The 25741-nt window shown below is 36.3% G+C and overlaps 1 long non-coding RNA gene across 1 annotated transcript in view; it reads right to left on the bottom strand.

Moving 5' to 3' along the window:
* Window positions 1–25741, bottom strand: part of LOC122748594 — a 697255-nt gene that overhangs the window by 2565 nt on the left and 668949 nt on the right. The window lies entirely within an intron of this gene.

Here is a 25741-nt window from a genome sequence, read left to right as displayed (position 1 = left end):
CATATTCATATATATGGATATTGCGTGTGTCTACATGTATATACACATATGTATATATGTGTGTTTATATATACATATACATGTGTATGTGTATATACATACACATATAGACACGTATATAATTATAAAGGGAGGAGATGTGCCAGGACAGAAGGCTATAATGTATACTATTATATGCTAAATGCATTAAAAGAGCTATGTACTTTTTGGAAATGTATAATAAGTAAGGGATTATTGTTTCATGTTTCAGGTGCAATTTTTCAAAATAATAATTTATTTTTCAACATTCTTTAAAAAAAAAACTTACTTTTTAAAATTTTCTCCCTCCCTTTAGTCCCTCTCCCACTCACTAAAATGTCAGGCAATATGATATCAATTACCCATGTTAAATCATGTAAAAACATTTCCATATTGGACATGTTTTAAAAAGCAAGAAAAATAAAGTGAAAAAATATACTTCAATATGCACTGAGAGTTTATCAGTTCTCTTTATGGAAGTGGATAGCATTCTTCATTATGAGTCATTTGGAATTGTCTTAGATCACTATGTTGTTCAGAGTAGCTAAGTCTTACACAATTGATCATGATTACAATATTCTTATTATTGTATATAATATTCTCATGGCTCTGATTACTTCCTTTTTCATCAGTTCACATAAATCTTACTTTTTTCTGAAATTATCCTATTTGTCATTTCTTATGGTACAATAGTATTGCATCATAATCATACAGCACAACTTGTTTAGTCATTCCTCAAATGATGGCTATTCCCTAAATGTCCAATTCTTTGCCACTACAAAAAGAACTGCCATAAATATATTTGTACAGGGGGTGGCTAGGTGGTGCAGTGGATAAAGCACCGGCCCTGGATTCAGGAGTACCTGAGTTCAAATTTGGCCTCAGACACTTGACACTTAACTAGCTGTGTGACCCTGGGCAAGTCACTTAACCCCCATTGCCCCGCAAATATATATATATATATATATATATATATATATATATATATACATATATATACATATATATATATATGTACAAATATGTCCTTTCTAAATTTTTATCTCTTTGGGATATAGACATTGTGGTGGTATTGTTGGGTCAATGCACAGTTTTTGACCCATTTAGGCAGTTTGAAATTAATCTCAAGAATGCTTGGACCAGTTCACAATTCTACCAATAATGCATTAGTGTTCCTATTTTTCTACATCTCTCCCAACATTTGTCTTTTTCCCTTTCTGTCAATTAGCCAATCTGATAGGTGTGAGATAGTACCTGAGAGTTGCCTTAATTTGCATTTCTCTAGTCAGTAGTGATGTAGAACATTTTTTAATGTGACTATAGCTTCCATTTCTTCTTCTGAGAATTGCCTGTTCATATCCTTTGATGATTTATAAATTGGGAAATAGATATGATTTTTATAAATTTGACTCAGTTTCTAAATATTTGAGAAATGACACCTTTATCAGAGAAACTTGCTATAATCCTCTTCCCCCAGTTTCCTGCTTTCCTTCTAATCTTGGCTGCATTGGTTTTGTTTGTTCAAAATCTTTTTAATTTCATGTGATCAAAATTATCCATTTTATTTCCTGTGATCATCTCCATCTCTTTTTTTTTTTTTTTGCGGGGCAATGGGGCTTAAGTGACTTGCCCAAGGTCACACACCTAGCCGCCCCTCCATCTCTTTTTAAATCATAAATACTTCCCTTATCCATTGATCTGACAGGCAAAAATTCCCATGCATCTCTAATTTGCTCACCTTCATATCTAAATCATGTACCCATTTTAACCTTGTCTTTGTATATTGTGTGAAATGTTAACCTCTAACTAGTTGCTCTCAAACTCCTTACCCATTGCCCGCAGCAATTTTTGTTAAATGGTAATTTCTCATGCCCAAACCTTGGCTTTTTGGGTTTATCAAACACTGGATTACTATGATCATTTATTACTATATTATATTTTGAATTACAATGGTTTTGAATGATGTCTTTCTGCTTTTTATTTTTGTGTTTATTAAATACTACATGTTTGTAAGAGTGATAGATTTGATTGCAAGTATTACCATTTGTAAAATTGTCTATGCTACCAGTAGTCATGTACAGTCCTTAGCCTCTGTAGAGTCATTATTTTTTCCAAGGTAGAATTTTTATTCCTAAGAGTCAAAGGATCATTGTAAAAAGAGTTCTCTCAACTTGAAGTCAAGATGGACCTGGGTTTGAATCTTGGTACAGATACTAACTAGCTATGGGTGCATTTGACCCTGTCATCTCTAAAATGGGGATAATGGAGCAGCTAGGTGGTGCAGTGGGTAGAGCACTGGCCCTGGAATCAGGAGGACCTGAGTTCAAACCCAGCCTCAGACACTTGACACTTCCTAGCTGAGTGACCCTGGGTAAGTCACTTAACCCCAATTGCCTCACCCCCCCCCCCAAAAAAAAGAACATTAAAATGGGGATGATGCTTCCTGAAGGATAGACAATATTTACTCTAGGGGTTGTTGTAAGGATCAACAGAAATAACACCCACACACAAACACACAATGTGTGTATACACACATCTTCAAAACTATCAAGTACTCTAATAGTATTAGCTACATGTCACAAAGTATAGAAAGGAGAGAAAAATATATATGTATATATTTGAAGCTATTTTTTTACTCTCCTTCAGAACTAGAAAGACCTGGGTTCAAATTGTGATTCTGTTCCCTAGGTGTCCTTGAGTTAACTGCACAAACGCTTTAGACTTGATTTTTCTTATTTATAAAATTAATAGGGTGGACTTAATTATCTGTGAGCTTGCTGGTTTTTGTTTTTGTTTTTGATTTTTCAACTTAAAATGACTAAGGGAAGAGGAAGAAACCACAATACCATGACTGTTTGCCAGAGTTTCCTAGACCTTTCTCCATAAGTATGTTAAAATAAGCCAAAAATAAACATCAGATAAATTTTAGACAAAAGGTGTATTCATAAGTAGATTCCACATAGTAAGACTCCACTTTGTACATATAGACTGAGGACAAGCCTACTGCACTATAATTTAAGTGTCATTTTTGTCCCCTTTGTCTATATCATTTTTTTTCCTCTAATACTGGATGGTGAATGCCTCTAATTCCAATATTCTTTTTGGTTTCCTAGAAGCTTACTATTCATTATTTTGTTGAGAGTAGAACAAATGGAAATAATATGGTTGTTCTGGAGGGGAAATGAAGAATTTTCTTTACAATCTCAAAATGATCCCTTAGTGATATGCAAAATATTTCCCTCTCTCTTCTGCCATAGAAACATACATAATCTGGACAAGGAACTAAAGCTATAGGTTCCCCCCTCCCTAAATATTAAATATTTTTATTTAAAGTTTTGAGTTCCAAATTCTATCCCTCCCTCTCTCCCTCCCTCCCTCCCCCCAAGATGGTAAGCAATCATATATAGGTTATACATGTACAATTATTAGTCATTTTGTACAAGAAGATAAATAAAAGAACAAAATGAAAGAAAGTGGGAAATAGTATGCTTCAGTCTGTGTTCAATCAATATCAGTTCTCTTTTTGCAGGTGTGCTTCATCATTAGTCCTTTAGGATTTTCTTGGATCATTGTATTGCTGAGAATAGTTAAGTCATTCACAGTTCTTCACTGAACAATATTGTTGTTACTGTGTACAATATTCTCCTGGTTCTGTTTATTTTACTTTGCATCAGTTCATGTAAGTCTTTCCAAATTCTGAAATCATCCTGCTTGTCATTTCTTATAGCACAAAAATATTCCATTATAATCACATACCATGGCTTGTTTAGCCATCCCCCTATTGATGGGTGTGCCTTTCTTTGATTTCCAATTCTTAGCCACCACAAAAAGAGCTGCTATATTTTTGTACAAATAGGTCCTTTCCCCTTTTTTGGATGTCTTTGGGATATAAACATAGCAGTGGTATTGCTGGATCAAAGGGTATGCAAAGTGTTATATCCCTTTATAGTTCCAAATTGCTCTCCAGAATGGTTAAATCAATTAACAATTCCACCAACAGTGTATTAGTGTCCCAGTTTTCCCACATCCCTTCCAACATCGAACATTTCCCCTGTTTTCATAATGTTTTGTCACTCTGATTGGTGTGAGGTTGTACCTCAGGTTTGTTTTAATCTGTATTTCTCTGATCAATAGTGATTTAGAGCATTTTCTTTTTTCCTGTGATTATAGCTGGCTTTGATTTCTTTGTCTGAAAATTGCCTGTTCATAATCCTTTGACCATTTGTCAATTGGGGAATGGCTTCTATTTTTATAAATTTGACTCAGTTTCTATATCTCTGACAAATGAGGGATTTATCAGAGATATTTTCTGTGAAAAAATTTCCCCCATTTTCTGCTTTTCTTATAATTTTGTTTGTGCAAACCCTTTTTCATTTTATATAATTAAAATTATCTATTTTACACTTTGTATTGCTATCTTATTTCCTCTTTGGTCCTACATTTTTCCCTTATCCACAAATTTGACAGATCAACTATTCCATGCTCCCCCAATTTGCTTATGGCATCCCCCTTTATGTGTAAATCATGTACATATTTTGACCATTTCTTGGTATATGGTATGAGATATTGGTCTATGCATAGTTTCTGCTATACTGTTTTCCATTTTTCTCAGTAGTTTTTGTTAATGAGTTTTTGCTCCAAAAACTTGGATCTTTGGATTTTATCATAAACTAGTTGACTATGGTCATTTACTACAATGTATTTTGTACCTAATCTATTCCACTGATCTGTCACTATATTTCTTAGTCAGTCCCAGATTGCTTTGGATTATTAGCTCTTTATAATACAGTTTTAGATCTGGTACAGCTAGACCACCTTCTTTTGCATTTTTTCATTGATTCCTTTAATATCCTTGTTCTTCCAGATGAATTTTGTTATTATATTTTCTAGTTCTATAAAATAATTTTTGATGGTTTGATTAGTATGGCATTGAATAGAATAATTTAGGTAGAACTGTCATGTTTGTTATATTGGCTCAGTCTACCCATGAACACCTAATATTTCTCCAATTGTTTCGATCTGACTTTATTTATGTGAAAAGTGTTTATAGTTCTGTCCGTATAGTTCCTGGGTTTGTCTTCACAGGTAGACCCCCAAGTATTTCATAATGTCTACAGTTATTTTAAATGGAATTTCTCACATAGCCAGTAGTGACTTATTGAGACTGTATTTCTGCCTTTTATATTTTAGTGTCATTGAAGGCATTTTCTCATTCATTACTTTATTGTATGTATATTTATTGAGTATCTACTATGTGCAGAGCACCATGCAAAGAAGTATAACATGTCCTTTGAAGAGTATAATCTAGAGCTAGTTGGGGATAGGAGGGAGGAAAATAAAATGTGTATGTATGTATGTGTATGTATACAATTATATATATATATATATATATATATATATATATACTTCCTTTATATCATATTTTATTATTATCAATGTGCTTTTCTCACAATACCTTAAACTAGGCAATGGGTTTTTTGGTCCCCTTTTTATAATAGGAAACTGAAGCAAAGAAATGCAAGTGATTACTTCTACAGGGTGACACATCAAAGTAAATGTTGAATTGGGGCTCAAATTCAGGTCTTATGATTCTAAAACCAATCTTCCTTCCTCAACATTGTGCTACTTGCATGACAAAATTACAGGGCTGTAAAAATGATAGGTGCTTTAACCATCATTGCCGCACCAAAAAAAACCCCAAAATACCTTCTATTTATTCTTTAGGGGTAAGCTAGGTGGCGCAGTGGATAAAGCACCGGCCTTGGATTCAGGAGGACCTGAGTTCAAATTTGGCCTCAGACACTTGACACTTGCTTGCCGTGTGACCCTGGGCCAGTCACTTAACCCTTATTGCCCCTCCAAAAAACAAAAATAAAACAAAAATGATAGGTGCTGTATGGGTGGTATAAATAATTAAAATACAACTTTAGGAGTTCAGAGGAGGGAAAGAAGTTCTAAGTGAGAAGATGAAAAATAGCTCTTCTATGTGGGAAGATCAGGAACAACTCCATGAAGGAGTTATTGTATGACCTATGTTTTGAATGATGGTTTGAATTTTGATAGGAGAAACTTCAGAAGAGACATTTTATATGAAAGGAAAGATATGAGCAAAAGTATGGAGGTGGGAAATCTCTGGTGTATTTGTGTGTGAGGAAAAAAAGAGGGCGCATAGAAATATTGTGGGAGATAAGGTTAGAAAAGTTGACTTGGGGACAGAATGTGGAGGGCCTTATGTCATGGATAGTGGGGACATGGGTTCATGCCTCAACTTTTTTCTTTCTCTCCTCTTTTTCTTTCTACTATTTAAATTAGAACTTGGAGGTAGTATGTTGAAGGGGAGGAGGACACTGTAAGAAGGGACAAAGTGGGCATGGGACCAGAAAGATTGCCTGGGCCAAAATTCTATTTAGCAAATATTATATCAGAGAACAAACATTTGATTTGTACTCTGATACTAGGGAGTGCAAAACATATTGTTTTTTCTTTCTTTTTTTCCTTTCTTTGTGTGTGTGTGTGTGTGTGTGTGTGTGTGTGTGTGAATTGGGCTTAAGGGACTTGCCCAGGGTCACACAGCTAGTAAGTGTCAAGTGTCTGAGGCCAGATTTGAACTCAGGTCCTCCTGAATCCAGGGCCGATGCGCCACCTAGCTGCCCCAAAACAGATTATTTTGCTAACTAGGTGTTAAATTACAATGTTTCTCTGCTGTTAATAACTTTTACATTTTGGCACCCTGGGAAAATACTCCAGTTATTCCACCCCAGTTTCAGCTTTCCTCAAATTTATCTTTCCTTCTATAATTGTCAAGTAGTGTGAAGAGAATTTGCTTTTATATATGGATTTTTTTTTCTCTCCTTTTCCTTCCTGGTCACTTCTGGCTATGAGGAGTAGACAGGTAGAATAAATGTCCTTCCTTCACACAAAATTGCCAGTGTTCTAAAATTATTGCTTCTCTGTGTACTTTTGTTACAGACATCTCTGTGTCTATTCCAGCTCAAACACAAGTTCTCAGGAAACTTCTTTCAGCCTGTGTTTGATTGCCTCTCTATGCAGAACAAGTAAGTGTTCCAGGTAAGCAATTTATTTATGATTCATTTTATCATTTATTTATCTCTCTCCTGTTTTCTCTTGTTTTGGCATCATGCCCATATAGTATCAGATGGCCTATCATCATATTCAACCACCATTGTGACATTGGAATGGAGAATTTGTGTGTTTTTGTCATTGATCTCCTTATGATGAAAGTGCAATGATTTTCAAATAGCCTTTTTCTTTTTGTTAATATAATTTATAAAACATATCAGATTTAAGTAATTTCTTTTTCCCCCTATAAATATTTTATTATTTTCCAGTTACATTTAGAGAGAGTTTTCAACATTTGTTTTTATAATATTTCTAGTTTCAAATTTTCCTCCCTCCCTCCCTTCCCTCCTCCCTCTCCAAGACAGCAAGTAATTTAATATAGGTTATATATGTACAATCACAATAAACATATTACTGCATTAGACATGTTATGAGAGAAGAATCAGAGTAAAAAGGAAAAACCTCAAAAAAGAAAAACAACAACAACAAAAACAATAGAAATTGTATGGTTTGATCTGCATCCAGATTCAACATCTTTTTTTTCTGGATTTGTAGAGCATTTTCCATCATGAGTCCTTTGGAACTATCTTGGACCATTGTATTGCTGAGAAGAATCAAGTCTATCACAGTTGATCAACACACAATGTTGTTGATACTGTGTACAATGTTCTCCTGGTTCTGCTCATCTCACTCATCATCAGTTCATGCAAGTCCTTCCAGGTTTCTCTGAAATGCACTTGTTCATTGTCTCCTACACCACAATAGTATTCCATTACATTCATATACCACAACTTCTTCAGCAATTCCCCAATTGATGGGCAACCAAATTTAGGTTATTTCTAATGCCCTAGTGTATTCCTTCCTTCCTGGAATCTGAATTATAGTATTTGCCTTTCTTGGTCATTGTCCTAAAGCATTCTCTGTCTGTGTTCCTTTCCATCCCCAGAGTATATCTGAGGATGTTAAGGATTTTAAATATAATTTTGATTCTTATTTAAATAAAGCACATCAGACTTTGCCTATCCACTTTCTTCCTTTCTAGGTACTTTAAAAATTTTCCTTCAATTTCACTTATTGGGTGGGAATTGGGAGAGAGGGAGTATCATCTTTCTCCCTTGTTTTGACCAAAGAACTTAGGAGAAATCAGGGACAGAGATAGAGACTGAACCTGTAATTTTATTGAGATAGGGAACTCCCAAGTGAGGAAACTCCTTCTGCTAAGGCAGGTCAGCACCTTCTCTGCAATTCATAGTTTTGGAGGGTTGCCTGAGAACACTGAGAAGTTAAGTGACTTGCCCAGGGTCACACAGTCAATATGTGTCAGAGGCAGAACTTAAGCCTTCTTGTCTTCAAACCTAACTGTTAATATACCATGGTGCCGCTGGAAGAAATGAAAGAAGAAAACAAAATGATAAAACCATAACCGCATCCAAAACAAGATCAAGTACTATATAGCAATTAATCAATAAGCAAAATTTGCTAAGTATTGACTATTTGCCACTTAAATTTGCTAGGCACTAAGGTTTCAAAGATAAAAATAATAATTGCTGCCTATGCATATCCCTACACTCTGGCCAGCCATCCCATCCCTCCATAACTGAAACTTTATATTCCAATCCTGGGACACTAGGCTCACATAGATAAACTTTTGCCTCACTTTGCCTGGAATCAAGCCTTCAAGACCCTTCCTGGACATTGCCATACCACGATGCTGTACATTTGATTCCCTCTTCCTCCTCTCCTCACTATCAGCTCTACTTCATTTGTGGTCTTTCCCCCTTAGAATATAAATTCCTTGAGTGTCAGGACTGTATTGCTGGCTTGTTTTTTGTATCTCTATGCTTAGTGCAGAGTAAATATTTAATAAATGCTCTACCTTCTTACCAGTCTATCTGTCTCTGTCTGTCTGTCTGCCTGCCTATCTGCCTATCTATCTATCATCTATCTATGTATCTATGTACCTATGTATCTGTGTATCTATGTATCTATCATCTATCTATCTGTCAGAGGAGACAAGATGTATACATGGAGGTATATGCAAAATAAGTACATATACATTCTTTACAAAACAAAGACAATGGTGGATTATTGCTGTTATTTTGTTTTGTTGTTGGTTTTTGTCTTTGTGGGGTTTTTTTTGGTGGGAGAGGAGGACTAATGGCTGAGAGGATCAAGAAAGACAGCCCATGATCATAACTCATGCTTTCTTCCCCTTTGAAGAAGTGCCTGGAGATCTCCTTTTCTTTCTGCTTCCTAGATTCTGAACCTCCTGAAAGAGGGGCATTCATTTTGCCTCACATCAAAAGACTGTCTTCACCAAATCACAGCTGGAAACAGATATGGTTGAATTTAGAGAGATCAATTCTCTTAATTTTAGAACCAGGCTTTACAAATTTAGTCTAGGGTTCAAGCTAGAAATGATATATGCCAGAAAATTGTAAGAGAAGCCAATAAAATTCATGGTATCTTGTACTATTAAAATAGGTAATTGAGAATTCAAAATAGTTATTTTAAAATGTGTAAAAAGCTCCAGCCAAAGGTGACAGGGTATTGGGTGTTATAGAAAGCATAATAATCCCTCCCCTCTCAGAGAATTTAACAGTGTCAGAAAATAACAGTGACACAATCTTAGAAGAAAAGCAATTGAATAAATGATAAAGTGAACTCCTAAAGGGGGGGGACCCAGGATCATATGTATTTTTAAGTGAATTTGATTAAGTATATTTTTTTGCTTTTTGGGGTTTTTTGTTTTTTGGGGGTTTTTGTGAGGCAGTTGGGGTTAAGTGACTTGCCCAGGGTCACACAGCTAGTAAGTGTCAAGGGTCTGAGGCCAGATTTGAATTCAGGTCCTCCTGAATCCAGGGCCAGTGCTCTATCCACTGCACCACCTAGCTGCCCCATTGATTAAATATTCAAAGGACAATTAGTAATTATATATATATATATGTATATAGCTTGAAAAACCAGAGAAAGTATCATGCCAAACTCTTTCAGTGAGATAAATACGATTCTTATACTTATAGGAAGACATGACAGAGAAAGAAAACTATAGATAATATTTCTAATCAATACTGATACAAAATCATCGAATAAAATATTGGCAAAGAGAATATAGCAACATTTTTAAAATAGAATAGGCACTGATAACTACTATACTCCAAAGAGGTCAAAGTCAAATGGAAAGGTCTTATATTCGTAGCAATATTTCTTCTAATAGAAAATAACTGAAAAGAAAGTGGGTACTAATCAATTATTGTTGTTGTTCAGTCATTTCAGTCATGCCTGATTCTTTGCGACCCCATTTGGGGTTTTCTTGGCAAAAATACTGAACTGGTTTGCCATTTCCTTCTCCAACTCATTTTACAGATGAAGAAGCTGTAACAGTTTTAAGTGACTTGCCCAGGGTCACACAGCTAGTAAGTGTCTGAGGCTGTATTTAAACTCAGGAAGATGAGTTTTCCTGACCCCAGGACCAGCACTCTATGTACTATGAGACCACCTAGATGCCCCAGCCATCAGTTGGGGATAGCTGGGTAAATTGTGACATATGAATGTTATGTAGAAGTTCTTAACTCAGTGTCCATGAACTGTTTCAAAACATATTTTGATAATTATATTTCATATAACTGTTTCCTATAGGTTTTACTTTATACATTTAAAAACATTCTTCTGAAAAGGGTCCCATAGGCTTCAGCAAACTGCCTAAGGGCTCCATGAAAAACAAAAAGTTACAAATTGCTGATGTAATGGGATATTATTGCACAGAAAATGTTGGAAGAGGATGAATTCAGAGAAACCTAAGAAGACTTGTATGAATCGATCCAGAGTAAAGCAAGCAGAATCAGGAAAGACCATTCATACAATTAATGCAATAATGTGAATGAAAACAACTTTGAAAAGACAAGGACTCTGACCAATGCAATGACCACAACTCTAAAAGACTAATGAGGAACCATAATTTTCACCTTTTGACAGAGACTATAGTTACAGAATAAGACATTCATGTTCAGACATAGCCAAAACATGAATTTATTTTGCTCAATTTTAATTATTTGCTACAAAGAAGGGCTTTTATTTTGGGTGAGGCAGAGTTCTGTGGGTGAGCAAGTAAGTAATGATAGTGATACAAACTAAAAGAAGAAATACATAGGAAAAAAGCAGAAGACAGCTCAGAAGGGAACACAGATATGGAGTCATGTTGGAAATGACATGTTAAATTTAACACATACTTAAAATAAAGTGTAAGTGGTAGAGATTTATGGTTTCATATACTCTCTTCCATTTCAATTCTTCTTTGTATGTAGAAATGTTCCTGTTTGTTGATTTTTAAGTTTATCATTTTGAAATGTATAATTTAAAAAATCTTGTTAGGAACTGATTCACCTCATCCCTGGAATTGGATAGGAATAAGGAGAAGGCAAATCAGAATATATGGTGGAGAAATTGGGCAGCTGGGGTAGGGGTGGGGTCTCAGTTTAGCTTCATTATTTCATCTGAAGTATTGATAGTTCCCACCTTTGGGTTACTATAGTGTTAAAAAACAAAGCAAAGGTAACAAACAAACAAACCCCTCCTCAATTCTAAAGGCAATGTCTATAGAGTGAATGCTTTCTTCCTACCTGGTTGACAAATAAATGCTTTTCACCTATGAATTAGTAGTTAAATATTTGGATACTTCTAATTACCATGCATATAATAAATGAATATAATAAAACAACCAGTTTTCTAAGAATTGGAATGTAGTCATTAGCACTAATTCAAATGACCTCACATTGTTTGGGGCATCTATAATGCTCTCATCATGTGCTATCATGAATTTTAGCTATCTGTGCTTTTTATCTCTTTATTATAAGCTTCTTGAGGATAGCAAACCTCTCCCAACACCTAACAGAGAGCCTCCTCACACAATAGGTACTTAATATGTTTTTAATTGAGAAAAGTGAATTTTTAAGGAATTTCAGTCTCCTCAATACAAATAGAAATTAGTCAGCAAACACTGATTGAATACATACTATGTACAACATGATGCTGGAAGTTATCAGTTATTGTGTGTAACCAGGAGACTGATAGAGAATTCTTATTGCCAAGAAGAGAATAAAACATTCTACAACAAATTGTGGAAGTCTTGGAGGGAAGTTATCCACTATTTTGGTTTATATGCATCATTGCTTACCACCATTAGAGTGGCTACTCAACAAATGATAGTACATGAATTAAAAGTGTTGGACAAATTACATCAATGAAGCAGAATTGAATGTCTTACATAGCTTTCCTCACCAGTCTTCTAAAGATGTGTTCTTTGCATCAGTCTGAGTAAACCTAAACAACATGCATATAAATATAAATGAAATATTGTATTTCACTTCGTTTTTTTTCTGACTTCGTGTCGTATAGAAGAGTATCAAGTAATGGTATTTTCATCTGCACCATTAGAGGGGAAAACTCATGAGATTACAGAACCTTTGAAGTATAGAGGTGATTTACCTATATCTGCATTGCCACACTTATCAGCTTTAGTATCCCTGAATATGTAGTACTCAGAATTCCAGTACTATCAAGTTAACAGCATTTTTAGTCATTCTTCTGAAACAAAATTTCCTGAAGATATTCAGAGGTTCATTGATTTATTGATTCCCTCTCATATTACTATATTTAAAGCTTTTCAAGGGCAAGAGTTATGTAATTTTTCATGTGTCTATCCTTAAGAAGCCTAGCAATGTGGTACATTGTACAAAGTGAGCATTGAAATGAGAGAAATGAAATAAAAACATCTATCACTTTATTCAGTATGGCAGTCAAAAATCTCTGTGTACCAAATCTGAACATCTGACAAATCATTGTGAGCATTGCTAGTTACATTACCTTAAAAATATATGTTAAAAATCTGACATAGAGACTGAATATTTACATGTTATTGTGAAAAGAGAACTGACTTTGGAGTTGGGGAGATTTAGATTTAAATCCTGCCTCTGATCTGTGTGACCATATGGAAATCACTTAAAATCTTGGTGCCTCTAAGGTAATTCCCTAAAGATGATAAGTTATCTACCTCCATAGAGCAAGTTTCTACACCAGGGATTGCCTATATTGACCAAATCACCCATTCCAGAAACTGCTCCCTTATCCACAAAATGATGAATTATTTAAAAGGCAATTCCCATAGATACAAATGAAACAAAAATGCTCATATCTCATTGTCCTTACAATGAAAGGATTTGCTAGTGGTTATTCAATAAAACATTTTAAAATTCCCATTTATTCCACTTTTATTGTGAAATCCATAGAAAATCAAAAACAAACCAAGGACCGGAGCTAGATAGGTAGAGGAACCAGTGCCTATTTTTTAAAGCAGACCTGTGACATCAGTGTGTGTGTGTGTGTGGGGGGGGGGTTTGGTGGGGAAAATGTTCTGCCAACATAGATCGGCACTGTCTTAGAAATATATAGAGTTAAGCTAAGGTGGAGAGTATGTGGCAGAGGTAGCATGGCATACCAGATGGAACAGGCTTCAGAATCAGGAATTTCTAAAACATTACTTATTAATTCTAATGAGTCCCCAACACTTATAACTGTCCCCAAACTGGTATTAAAGAAGTGATGCTTTTTTTTGTGATGATGTTTTAATTGAAGGAACAATTGTCATGAAATCTACTGTGTTTTTTAAGATCCTAGGTAGATCAGTTGTCCTAGTGTTGGTAGAAGAAGAGGGTTGCTTCGTGCCTACAGTATGTACAGATATTGACTTGCTTTATGGTATAAATGCCTGAAATGAAGAGACATATTGGTGCCCTCTAAATCCTTTGTCAAAGAAGGGCATAAGGCTAGGACAAACAATGTGCACAAAGTGTCATGTAGCCTCTCTCCCTTAGTCTCAGTTTCTTCATCTTTATAATGGAATTGATGATACATGTAGTACCTACCTCATAAAGGTGTTATGATATTCAGATGCAATAAAGTCATCAAAGAGCTTTTCAGACTTTAAGATGTTTCATGTTTTATTTATCATCATATTTTTTTTTAATTTTTATAACTGACAGAGGAATCATTAACAGAGGGCTGGCCTTGAAGACAGGAATACCTTAGTTCATTCAGTTCCTAACTCTGACATACAATGAATGGCTCTTCATCCCCAGGTAAGTCACTTAACCTCTCAGTGGTATAGGCAACTCTCTAAGACCATAAATTGCAGAGAGATACTGACTAGCATAGGGAGAGAGGGTTCCCAATATTAATAAAATCACAGTCTAGTTTGTATCCCTATCTGATCATCACCATCTTCATCATCATGACTACACTTCCTTGAGTGTGTGGGGGTGTGACAGGAGATAAATTACACTTCATTTTAAAATGTATCAGTCACTTTTTAGCGCGTGAGGTTTATGACAAGTATATGTATACTCAGTTCCTATGAATCCCAAGTGATTATATTTTTCCAGTATGAGAGAATTTTTGGAGGAAGTACATTTTCATCTTATTTTTCAAGTAGGCAAGTGATGGGGGTTAGCAACAGGAAGGAGGCGGATTTATCAGATTCAGGAAGTAGCATGCCCAACAAAAAAGAGGAACAAGCAAGTCACATGCTAGAGATTAACTTGGCTGAAGTCTAGATAGGCTTCTGATGAGAAATGATATTGGTAAAAGGGTGGCCAGTTAATGGGAGTCATGTAAGACCAAGCTTTAATACAATGGATCTGATGTTACTGATGTTAGGAAACTGTCCAATGATACAGATTGCCACCTGTCCATTACTTCTCATCTTCTCAGCCCAAAGTTCTCCACAAAGGGCACCCAGTATTCTAAAGGCCTTCCTCTAAATCTATTAACACAAGTACTAATTTATAGGCCATCTTTCGGTTATTTATTGGTTTCTCCACATTAATATTCCTCTCTCTTCTCCTGTTATCCCTATGATGGAAGAGACATAATGGTGCCCTGACTTCCTTTATGACATATCTCATGTACAATTTTTATTAGTAATATGTTGCAGTCTACTTGTGCACTTCTCTATTTCACTCAGTGTGGCATCATTTCTCTGGAGACTGTGATATTCTATGACGTAGTCATATGACATCACTAGGAAGATACAGAAGTTACAAAGATGGTTCTTATTGTATTACCGGAGTTTCCCAAGGGTAACTCTAACCCTTGGCATTTTCCTCCTGTTCAATTATGGGTCCAGCTCATTGTCTATTTACAGTCTCCTTCTAGGTCAAGTTCTATAGATTGTCCTTCCAACTGCATTTCATAGCCTGGACAACAGGAATCCTTCACCCATATAGTTTTCTCTATGTGAACACTTAGGCTGAACTCTTTTGAGTAATCACAACTCTTTTGAGTCATTACACAAATCATTTAAGAGGATCCATTAACTTTCTGAGATTTGACACAATTTGTACAAGGTCATCCTCAAACAGGGATATCTGGAGGACCTCATCATTTATAAGGAATTTCTTTTTGCATTTGGTTTCTATACTATTCTGCACTGGCTACAATTCTCTTTCTTTCCTTAAGTGCTATTTATGTTTCCTCATAAAATTCACAGAAAAATGCAATGTTAGGGGCCTAAATATGGCGACTCCACTGTTCTTGATGGAAAAAAAATATGTTTATTTCTGTATAAAGCACTATCATACTTCTAGTCTCCCTGGTCCCGAACTCAACTGAATCTTTAGCTCCTCACTCTTCCTGACCTCATGCTGCCAAATCTTGAGTTTTCTTCATCTACAGCATCTCATGGATCTGATTCTTTCTTTACTTGTGCAATCTCCACCTTAGTTCAGGACCTCTTTACTTCTCACGTAGGCTATTTTCACAATGTCTTGATTTATATCTGCTTCATGTCTCCATGCACCAGTTTATAATCCATATAACTACCAAAGTGATTTTCCTTAAGTACAGATCTGACCATATCACTCCTCTACTCATGAATTCCCTTCTGTCTCTAGAATGAAATATAAGTGCTTTTTCGTTTTTAGAGCCCCTAACACTGGACCCCACCCCATCTTTTAGCGTCATTGTATGTAGTCTCTCCCCATTCAGCACTTTGTGATCTAGACAAACTGGCCTCCTTTCTGTTCTTCCCATGTAGCACTCCATCCCCCATTTCATTTGCACTGGCTATTCTGTATGCCATAAATGCACTCTCTTCTCACCTCTGGCTCAAAGAATCTTCCTCTTCTGGTTCAAGCATCACCATCTACACAAGCCCTTTCCCAATTCTTCCAATAACTGGTGCAGTCCCCTCCCTAACTACCTTATATTTTCTATATACACTTATATTTACTTGTATCCCCTATTAAAATGTAAAGTCCTTAAGAGTATGGTTTCATTCTTTGTATTTGTATCCCCAATGCCTAGAACAGTGCCTCGAATTTATATAGCAGGTGCTTAATGGATTATTAACAGAACTCTTTCCATTTTTCAGTGTCCTCCCAGATTCATTATTAAGTTCCCATAGTCACTTAAGGATTTTGCTTAGTTGGGTCTTTTGCCAAACTTTCTATAAACATGCTTTCCTTTCCACTATTTGATGTTTTATCAACCAATCAACTAATATGCAATTATTAAGCAACTACTTTGTGCTAGGGGTTGTTCCAAGTACTGTGCTAAAGAATACATGAACAAAAATGCCTTCATTCCAGTCCTCAGAAGTTTACATTATATAAGGTGATATTACTTCTAATCTTCCAACATGCTCCTCTATAAGATTCTTACAAATAAATTAACACTTTATACCAGTGTTGTCTCAGGTCACCACTCCACTCTATTTGGTAATGTGTCTTTTGGGCTCTTCGTTTTTTGGCTATTGGGTCAACCAATTTACATAGTTAGGAAATGGGGACCATCTATGTCAATGTCTTTTTCCCATTGTTTTCGCATTAAAAGCTTAATTAAGAAGGTCAATACCTTTTTGTAATCTTGGTGCTACCTTAAATGTACATGGTTACTTCTCATTTTAATTCTCTTTTGTAATTTCTTAAAAAATTAATCTTTGTTTAACATGTCTGTGGCCTGACTGCATAAAGACTGCTGATTCATAAATTACTTTCACATCAGTAACTGGTCACTGCCTATGCCCCCAAACATTTAATTCTTCTGATTTTTATTTTTTTATTGCTCACCTTGTCCAGGACCTTCCAAGCGTTCTTATTTATGAAAATCCCCACAATATATATCCATGTGAGCCTTTTGTACATTCTATATGCCATTAGCCTCTCTCACATCTTATTCCTGAACCAGCTTTTCCAACATAGTTTTTGCTGTGCTCCTCCATGCCCATCCTTGCATGGAAGCTACCAAGTATTAAAGTATAGGTTGATTTAATTTGGAGGCTCTTACCAGGTTCTTCACAGAATTGCTCTACCTCCTCATCATCTGCAACAAATATTAGTGGATAAACTGTAATTATTTTCATTGTGGTCTTTTTGCTTATATTCATTTTGAGCACTACAATATGAGATGATCAAGTGCCCTGTGAAATGATGTTTCCTTTGGATGCAATTAGTGGAAAGCTTTTTAGACTGGGCTATAGAGCATAGATTTGATATCATAAACAACAGAGTAAAAGAGTGTAGCTTCTTGAGGAAAGGAATTTCATGGAGTAAAATTGGTTAAATACGATTATTCTACTCTTTCTGTGTGTAGGATGGGTTGTGTGACAGTTACTGATTTAGAAACATTTAGGCCAATTTGGAGAATGCACCAATAGTTATGGAAATTGAAATTATGGGGAGAAATGGCAGTACTTATTGATGGATGGAAAGTAGGGTGGGTGGAGACAAGGAAGAAACAGAAAATTTTCTGCTAAACCAAATATTTATTCATATTTAGAGGAGAAAAATGAGGTTTTGTTATGAAAGCCCCATAAGTATCACTTCAAAACAGAATCCTTATTTGCTAAAAAATAAAAGGAAAAACATTGAATGACATCATTTATACCTCAATGTCCCTCACCAAGGCATTAGAAACTTTTCCATCAAGGAAATTCAGACTAACTTCTGTTCAGAGCAGACTAGGAATGATATACTGCAAAATTCTCCCCATCCCTAACTCTTACTCCAGAACTTTTATATTAGTAGCAAAATACCTAACAAAGAGGGGAGGAGAAATGATTGTAAAATGCAGAAAACCACTTTTTTAAGAAAAAACCTGTTTATCATCTATTTAAAAACAGCATTCTTTTGAGGACAATTGGTGTTCATTTATATACTGATTTTATGGATGGAAGAACCAAAACTTTAAGAATAACTTGCCCAAATTCACACAATGAGTTATTGGTGGAAATAAGTAAATCACAAAGTCCAGCACTGAGTTTTAAGTTGGGCTTTTTCTCCTAAGTGATGGAAACAAGACACATTCAGTTCCGTTCCTCATATAACATCAGATAGATTTTTATGGAGGTTTCTTTGCATCACTCTGTCATCATCCATCAACATCAGTGCAGATGTACCTTCTCCTTGATACATACTTGGTATCTGATGCCCACTTAAGATTCCTTCTCCATTAGGAAATGGATGAGACCCCCATGCCTGTGTAAGAGGAATAGTGCACACTCGCTTAAGAACTATGGCATTGAGATACTGGAAGACACTTGTAATTGCATCAGGTGGGGAAAGATGGAAGGACACTTCTAAATTCTGGGAAAGTTGGTTTCTTCTAGGGTGTACTTGAGATCTATAATGAGTATCTGAGATATAATCAGGAGGTCCTGAGGATTTCTAATTCCCAGAAATTCACTCGCTCTGTAATGTCCCTGAGGCCAAGTCAATGGGACCTTCCCCTGTGTCTGTGTGCCATCTGCTCTCTGCTAATGGAACCAGAAGTGTTGGGAGTAAAGATGTCCTTTAAAACAGATTTTTCATGTAGGGCTGCCATTGATTAACCTCTCTTTATGTTTTAGGCTTTCTCCCCAAAGCCCAAGTTGTATGACTAATACCTGTGTGTATTAGGTTTGATTATTTGTGCAGACTGAAGAGGTGTTTTTGCCGAATAGGATTCTGCACTTCTGGCAGCAATTGTGGAGGATGTGGGGAGGGAGGCAGGGCATTCACAAGGCTATTTAGAAAGATAATTGTTGCCTGCAAGGGTTCCAGACATCCACTTGTCCACACCCCAGGTAGTAGCAGGGCCTCTTTATAATGCTTGGACTTAATAAAGGAGAAATAATATGAGTTCTATAGCTATCTACAATGTGTGTACTGGGGTAATCCTCTGTTTCAATTTTCTACTTAGTCCTGTGTATATAGAATGAGACAGCCTTGCAGCTTTAATGCTGCTCCAGTTTTTTCCCCTTATAAGGATCTGAGGAAGGTGTCATGTAAGATACCTTTAAGGTGATCAGTTAATATTATGCAAAACAGATTTTTTTATATCAGGTCCTCTAAACTGTATATGCAGCACTTAGTGCCCTGTGCATATTTAAGGAACAATTACAGCCTTGCAGAGTATAGAAAATAGATTCAAATTGTCTTCCCTGTCAGTCTTTTCCCAGATACACTGATGGAAGGAGGGGTAATGCTTGCTCTTCTTTATAAGATAGGGCTTTTCTTCAGAAGCACTCAAAGGGCTCAATATCTCTGTGAAGGGAGAAGGAAGCCTGATGGCTACTTATTAGTCATGTGACACTGAGCAAAAAACTTAGGTCTTTTCTGGTTCTCTGTTTCCTTATCTGTGAAATGGGCTATTCAGACTAGATCCATTCCAGTCCTAAAATGATGATACTATGCTTTCTCCTTCCTTCCTTTTACCAGTAAGTAAACTGAATCAAAGAGATTATCATAGGGTTTAGAGCAGAAAGAGATACTAAAGATCATTTGTTCCAATATTCCCTCTAACTTCCTTTCTATAGGTGAGTAAATTGATCCTAGAGTGGTTAAGTGACATATTGAAGGTTATACAACATTCCTGAGGTCCTTTAGCTTAATAAAGGTACTTTCCATTTCAAGAGTATTGTATAGTTAGGGCTCACTTTCAGATAATTAAGGGTAAGGGCTTTGATTATAGACTCAAGACAGATGACCCTGGAGAAGATATGTGTTATCACTGGCTAAGAAATAGATTCACCTTTAGACCAATATAAACACAGCAAGCCAGTTTGAAATTTCAAGTTCCAGTAATGGGCCAGTTAGGGGGTGATGGAATCCAGTTGTGTAGGATTCCTGAGAAGGAATTGGTCTTACAGCGAGAAGGATTGAATTCCTCACCTTCCCTCTTTAACTCTGATCTCACTGACCAGAAGGAAACTTGAAGTGTCCATTGGAGACAAAGCAGCAGTGTACATAATCTACATTGGGACCTGAGAGACATGGTGAGGACAAGCTAGGCACACCAAGGCTAGGCAGATTCATGCCTCTATAAAGGCATCAACCATCAGAGCCCAATGAAGATATGTCTAAGGGGAATTCCTGAAGGACTCCACAAAGAGGGGAAAAAAAAGACCTCAAGTGGAAAGGATCTATGAGTTATTACATCTTTGACCACATGTGATTTCTAAGTTTGAACCCATAATTCTTCTCCCAGGGGAACCTATACATGCAAAGGGATCTCCTGTTTGGAGGGATGTTTCTTCCTCTTCTATACATCTTGGTAAATACGCTTATTAAAATGAATTACTTCTGACTGACAATAGGAAGCACACCAAACAGGAGCTTGTAAATGACAGCACTAGAAACTCTAGTCATTTAGGCTTATCCCTAGAGCACTAAGAAAGGAAGTCACTGGCCCTACATGCCAAGGTGAGTGGAAATTGGTAAATAACATCAAGTGGCTCCTACATGATTAATATCTCATTTTATTCTCAAAATAACCTTGTGAAAGGAACAGTCTACAATATCATTTCCATTTTGCAGGTAGACAAAGAGAAGTTAAATGAGTTGCTTCATGTCATGTGACTAATAATTGGCAATGGTTGGAGTAGAATCTAGGTCACCTGACTCAGTTTAGTTCCTTCCCTTACCTTTCAGGTAGATTTGTACATAAACTCTCTTCAAAACAGTGAGACACTATCCTGATTTAACAGCCTCTGGAAAAAGATAGTCTACATTTCCTTGCTAACTCATTCCAACTCAATCCTCACAATTACAAAGGTTTTTTTTTTTCATGACTCAAAATATCTCGTGCTAGGCATGCCCTCTCATTCTCCTCTGCTGTATTAAAGCATAAATGCCTCTCCTTTCCAAGGCAAGCCCTTCTACCATCTCTTATTCTTAGTACTTGGATACCTTAAGCATGTCACTTAGCCTAATTGGGTCTCGATTTCTTCATCTACTCTACATGTAGAGTAGATGATCTCTGAAGTTCTTTCTAACTTAAATTCTATGATGCTAAAGGCCAATGACCTCACAGAATTAAATAATATCAAAGCTTGAAGAAACCTGAGGTTATCTTGTCAATCTTCAACAGAAATCCTTTGATGAATCATAACAATCCATGTTCCATTTGATGACCACTGGTAATTGGGGGACTTAGCATCTTTAGACAAAGCCCACTCAATAACCCATTTTTAAGAAAGCATTTTCTTTCATATACCTAAAATCTGTCTCTTTGCACTTTATACTCATTGGCCTTCTATAGTTCCCCCTTTCAGGGGCCAAGCAGAAAAAGCCTAATCTGTTTCACTTGAGAGCCACTCACATGTTTGAAGCTACTGTGCTCCTCTGAAGCCTACTGTTTTCTTTTTTCTTTCTTTCTTTTCTTTTCTTTTTTTTTTTTTTAGTGAGGCAATTGGGGTTAAGTGACTTGCCCAAGGTCACACAGCTAGTAAGTGTTAAGTGTCTGAGGCCGGATTTGAACTCAGATACTCCTGACTCCAGGGCTAGTGCTCTATCCACTGCGCCACCTAGCTGCCCCAAGCCTACTGTTTTCAAGACAAAATATCTCCAGTAATTTCTGTTTCTAGAATGAAAGGTTCTTTAGTCCTCTGACCATTCCAGTAACTCTCTTTTGAACATAACATAGTTGTCAATGTCCTTCTTTAAATCTGATGCCCAGAACTGGTTACATTAGTTTACATATGGTCATATTTGTGTATAATACAGGGGAATTCTTACTCCCTCATTCTGTACAAGATGACTAATGTAGCAAAGCATCACACTGAGGTGCAACATGACTTAGTGGAGAGAACAAGCCTCACACTAAGTAAGAACTGAATTCACCTCTGACATATCCTTACTGCACATTCCTAGGTAAGTGATTTAACCTCTCATTGGCCAAGGAAACATAGTAAAACTAGAAGATGCAAAGTAGGTACACATCTGCTTTGACAGAAGGAGTTTCTGCCTCAGGAATTCCTTATATCAGTGAAATTACAGGTTGAATTCAATAAAGTAAATTATTACTCTAACTTTTTTGGCTGTCAGATAACACCCATATTCAATTTTCAATCTACTCAAAACTTCAACAAACTCATCTTGTCATTCCTCCCCCTTGATAATCTATTCCTTCCCAACTCTTTTTTTTTTTGGTGCCACCTGGAGATAAGTTACATTTCTTTTAACCCATTGTATGTTGTCTCTGAGGAAATCTTGGGAATGATTTAATGAACAAACTATAAAGCATCCAAAAAGAGAAAGTAAGGTACTTGAGAAACTTATAAATCAAAAGACCTTTATCTTAGTTTGGCTAGAATTATCACAATATTAGGTAAGGAGGTAAACCTTCAGGCTCATCTAGTTCAACCCTCTAATTTTTTGTTTGTTTGTTTTTGTTTTTGTTTTTTGCAGGGCAATGGGGGTTAAGTGACTTGCCCAGGGTCACACAGCTAGTAAGTGTCAAGTGTCTGAGGCCGGATTTGAACTCAGGTACTCCTGAATCCAGGGCCAGTGCTTTATCCTCTGCACCACCTAGCAGCCCCCTCAACCCTCTAATTTTTAAAATGAGAAAATGAACTTGCCAATGATCACACAGAGAGTTCATAACAGAGACAGGATCTGAACTAAGCTCTCCTGACTGCTAATCTATTGCTGCTTACATGCCATCTCTACTGCTTAGTTATAAGAAGCAGGATAAAAAGGGTAAATCATTTAACTACCTCAGCTTCAGTATCCTCATTTGTAAAATGGGAGTATTACTATAAATAAAAACCATTAATAATATTGGGAATATTGTAAAATGCAGCAAAAGACAACATACATATCTGAGAAGGTTTCCCTCTCTTAAGCTTTAGGGACCATTAAAGAGCAATAAGAAGGTCAATGAGACGGCCTCACCCCAGTCAATCAGGAATCATATAGCTTTTAGATGCTGCTCTAGCTGACCCTTCTCCACACAGCTCTAGTAGAGTTGTTTTCTATTACTTGATTTTTCTTCCATTTTCATTTATCAGACTTCCCTTTTTTAGACTCTTATCTCCTATCTCTTACACATTCTTAATAGCTTAAAACAGAATGGTTTTAGGGGCAGCTAGGTGGCGCAGTGGATAGAGCACCGGCCCTGGAGTCAGGAGTACCTGAGTTCAAATCCGGCCTCAGACACTTAACACTTACTAGCTGTGTGACCCTGGGCAAGTCACTTAATCCCAATTGCCTCACTAAAAAAACAAACAAACAAAAAAACAGAATGGTTTTGGTTCTTGGTAACTCACCTTTCCCTTAAAAGATAACAAACAGTTCTCCTAATTTTCCCTATGAAGTCTTTAAAAAAAGTAATTCCCCAGTCTCCAAATATTTGTATGACTTTTCATTTTTTTAAAGCTTTAACTTCTTTATTCATAAAATGGTTACATGCAAATAAGCAGAGGGACCATAATGCCCTACAATCTTACATTCTCAACATGGTCCTCCAAATCATTTTGTGTCCTTGAACTGTCTTCGTAGTCATAATTCATTAGTTTTAATAAATGAAAGTTCATTCTCTATTTATTTAAATGAAGGATTCTTAAACTTAGACATCTCTTCTCAGAATAATATTTAAATACACAAAATCAAATATGTACAAAGGAAATAAATTATAATGAAACACACTTATCAAAATGTTGGGTTTTTTTAAAGTTCAAATAACTCAGGTTAAGAACCAATGGTTTAATATTATAAGGATCATCAACTGTCAAAGACTTAGATACTATGATCAAGACAATGATCTAAGACAACTCCAAAGGACCAAGGATGAAAAATGTTATCAACCTTCAGAGAGGGAAGTGATGACCTTTGAATATGGATTGAAGCATAGTATTTTATTTATTTATTATTCTTTTTTATGTGTGTGTTTTCTTTTGCAGCATGGCTAACAGAGAAATATGTTTTGCCTGACTTCACATGTATAATATATTTCATATTGCTTGTCTTCTCAAGGGTGGGTATGTGAGAGGGAGGGAGAGAATTTGGAACTCAAAAATTTTTAAGGGGGCAGCTAGGTGGCACAGTGTATAGAGCAGCAGCCCTGGATTCAGGAGGAACTGAGTTCAAATCCAGCTTCAGACACTTAACACTTACTAGCTGTGTGACCTTGGGAAAGTCACTTAACCCCAATTGCCTCACAAAAAAAAATATATATATATATATAAAAGAATATTAAGGGAGGCAGAGCCAACATGACAGAGGACAGGCTGTGATTCCCACAAGCTGTCAATAAACCTGTCCACTCACTCCCAAATAACACCATAAAAAACCCAGAGCAGCTTAACTCACATAAGAACAGAGTGAGACTATTTTCCAGCCAAAGATGACAACTGGGATCACCTGCTGATTGGACTGAGTGAGAAACTCAGCATACAGACTGTACCCAGCCAGAAACAGACCATGCCTCCAAGCGCCTTGGAGTTGTCAGAGCCAGTGGCTTCTTCTGAGGCTTGGCTTGCAGACCGATGAAGGGGTTCAACATTCGGCTGGGGTGAAGTGGCTCCCATTTCTGCTGGAGTTGGGGCAAAGCACCTTGGTTCTGAATCAGTGGGCCAAATTGAGTGGTGGTGGCCCAGTGGAGGAGGGACACGGGTATGCCAAGTTTCCAACCATAGAGAATCATATTTAAATCAGACATCTGCTTCTGGGTTGAGATGGATAGGTAAAGAAAGCAGAAGACTATGGAAAAGTAGACCAGAATACACCTTCAGAAGAAGATAATAACAAAGTCAAAGCTCCAACATCCAAAGCTTCCAAGAAAAATATGAATTGCTCAAAATGGACTTTGAAGAGAAAGTAGGAGAGAGAGAAGGAAAATTTAGAGGGATGGAGGAAAGAATGGAAAGAGAAATGAGAGTGATGCAAGACAGTCATGAAAAAAAAGTCAACAGCTTGAAAAGCCAAATGGGAAAGGAGATACAAAAGCTCTGTGAAGAAAATAATTGTCTAAGAATTAGGATTGAACACATGGAAGCTAGTGACTTTATGAAAAACCAAGACACAGTAAAGCAAATCCAAATGAATAAAAAATAGAGGGCAATATGTGATATCTCCTTGGAAAAACAGCTGACCTGGAGAATAGATCCAGGAGAAATAATTTGAAGATCATTGGACTAACTGAAAACCATGAACAAAATAAGAGTTTAGACATCATCTTTCAAGAAATTATCAGGGAAAATTTCCTTGATATTCTAGAAGCAGAAGGTAAAATAGAAATTAAAAGAATCCACCAATCACCTCCTGAAAGAGATCCCCAAAATAAAATTTACATGAATATTATAGCCAAATTCCAGAGATCCCAGGTCAAGGAA

This window comes from Dromiciops gliroides, chromosome 3, assembly GCF_019393635.1.
Source record: "Dromiciops gliroides isolate mDroGli1 chromosome 3, mDroGli1.pri, whole genome shotgun sequence".
NCBI lineage: Eukaryota > Metazoa > Chordata > Mammalia > Microbiotheria > Microbiotheriidae > Dromiciops > Dromiciops gliroides.
The sequence above is the reverse complement of the archived record's forward strand: the minus strand, read 5'-3'. Positions and strand labels throughout refer to the sequence as shown.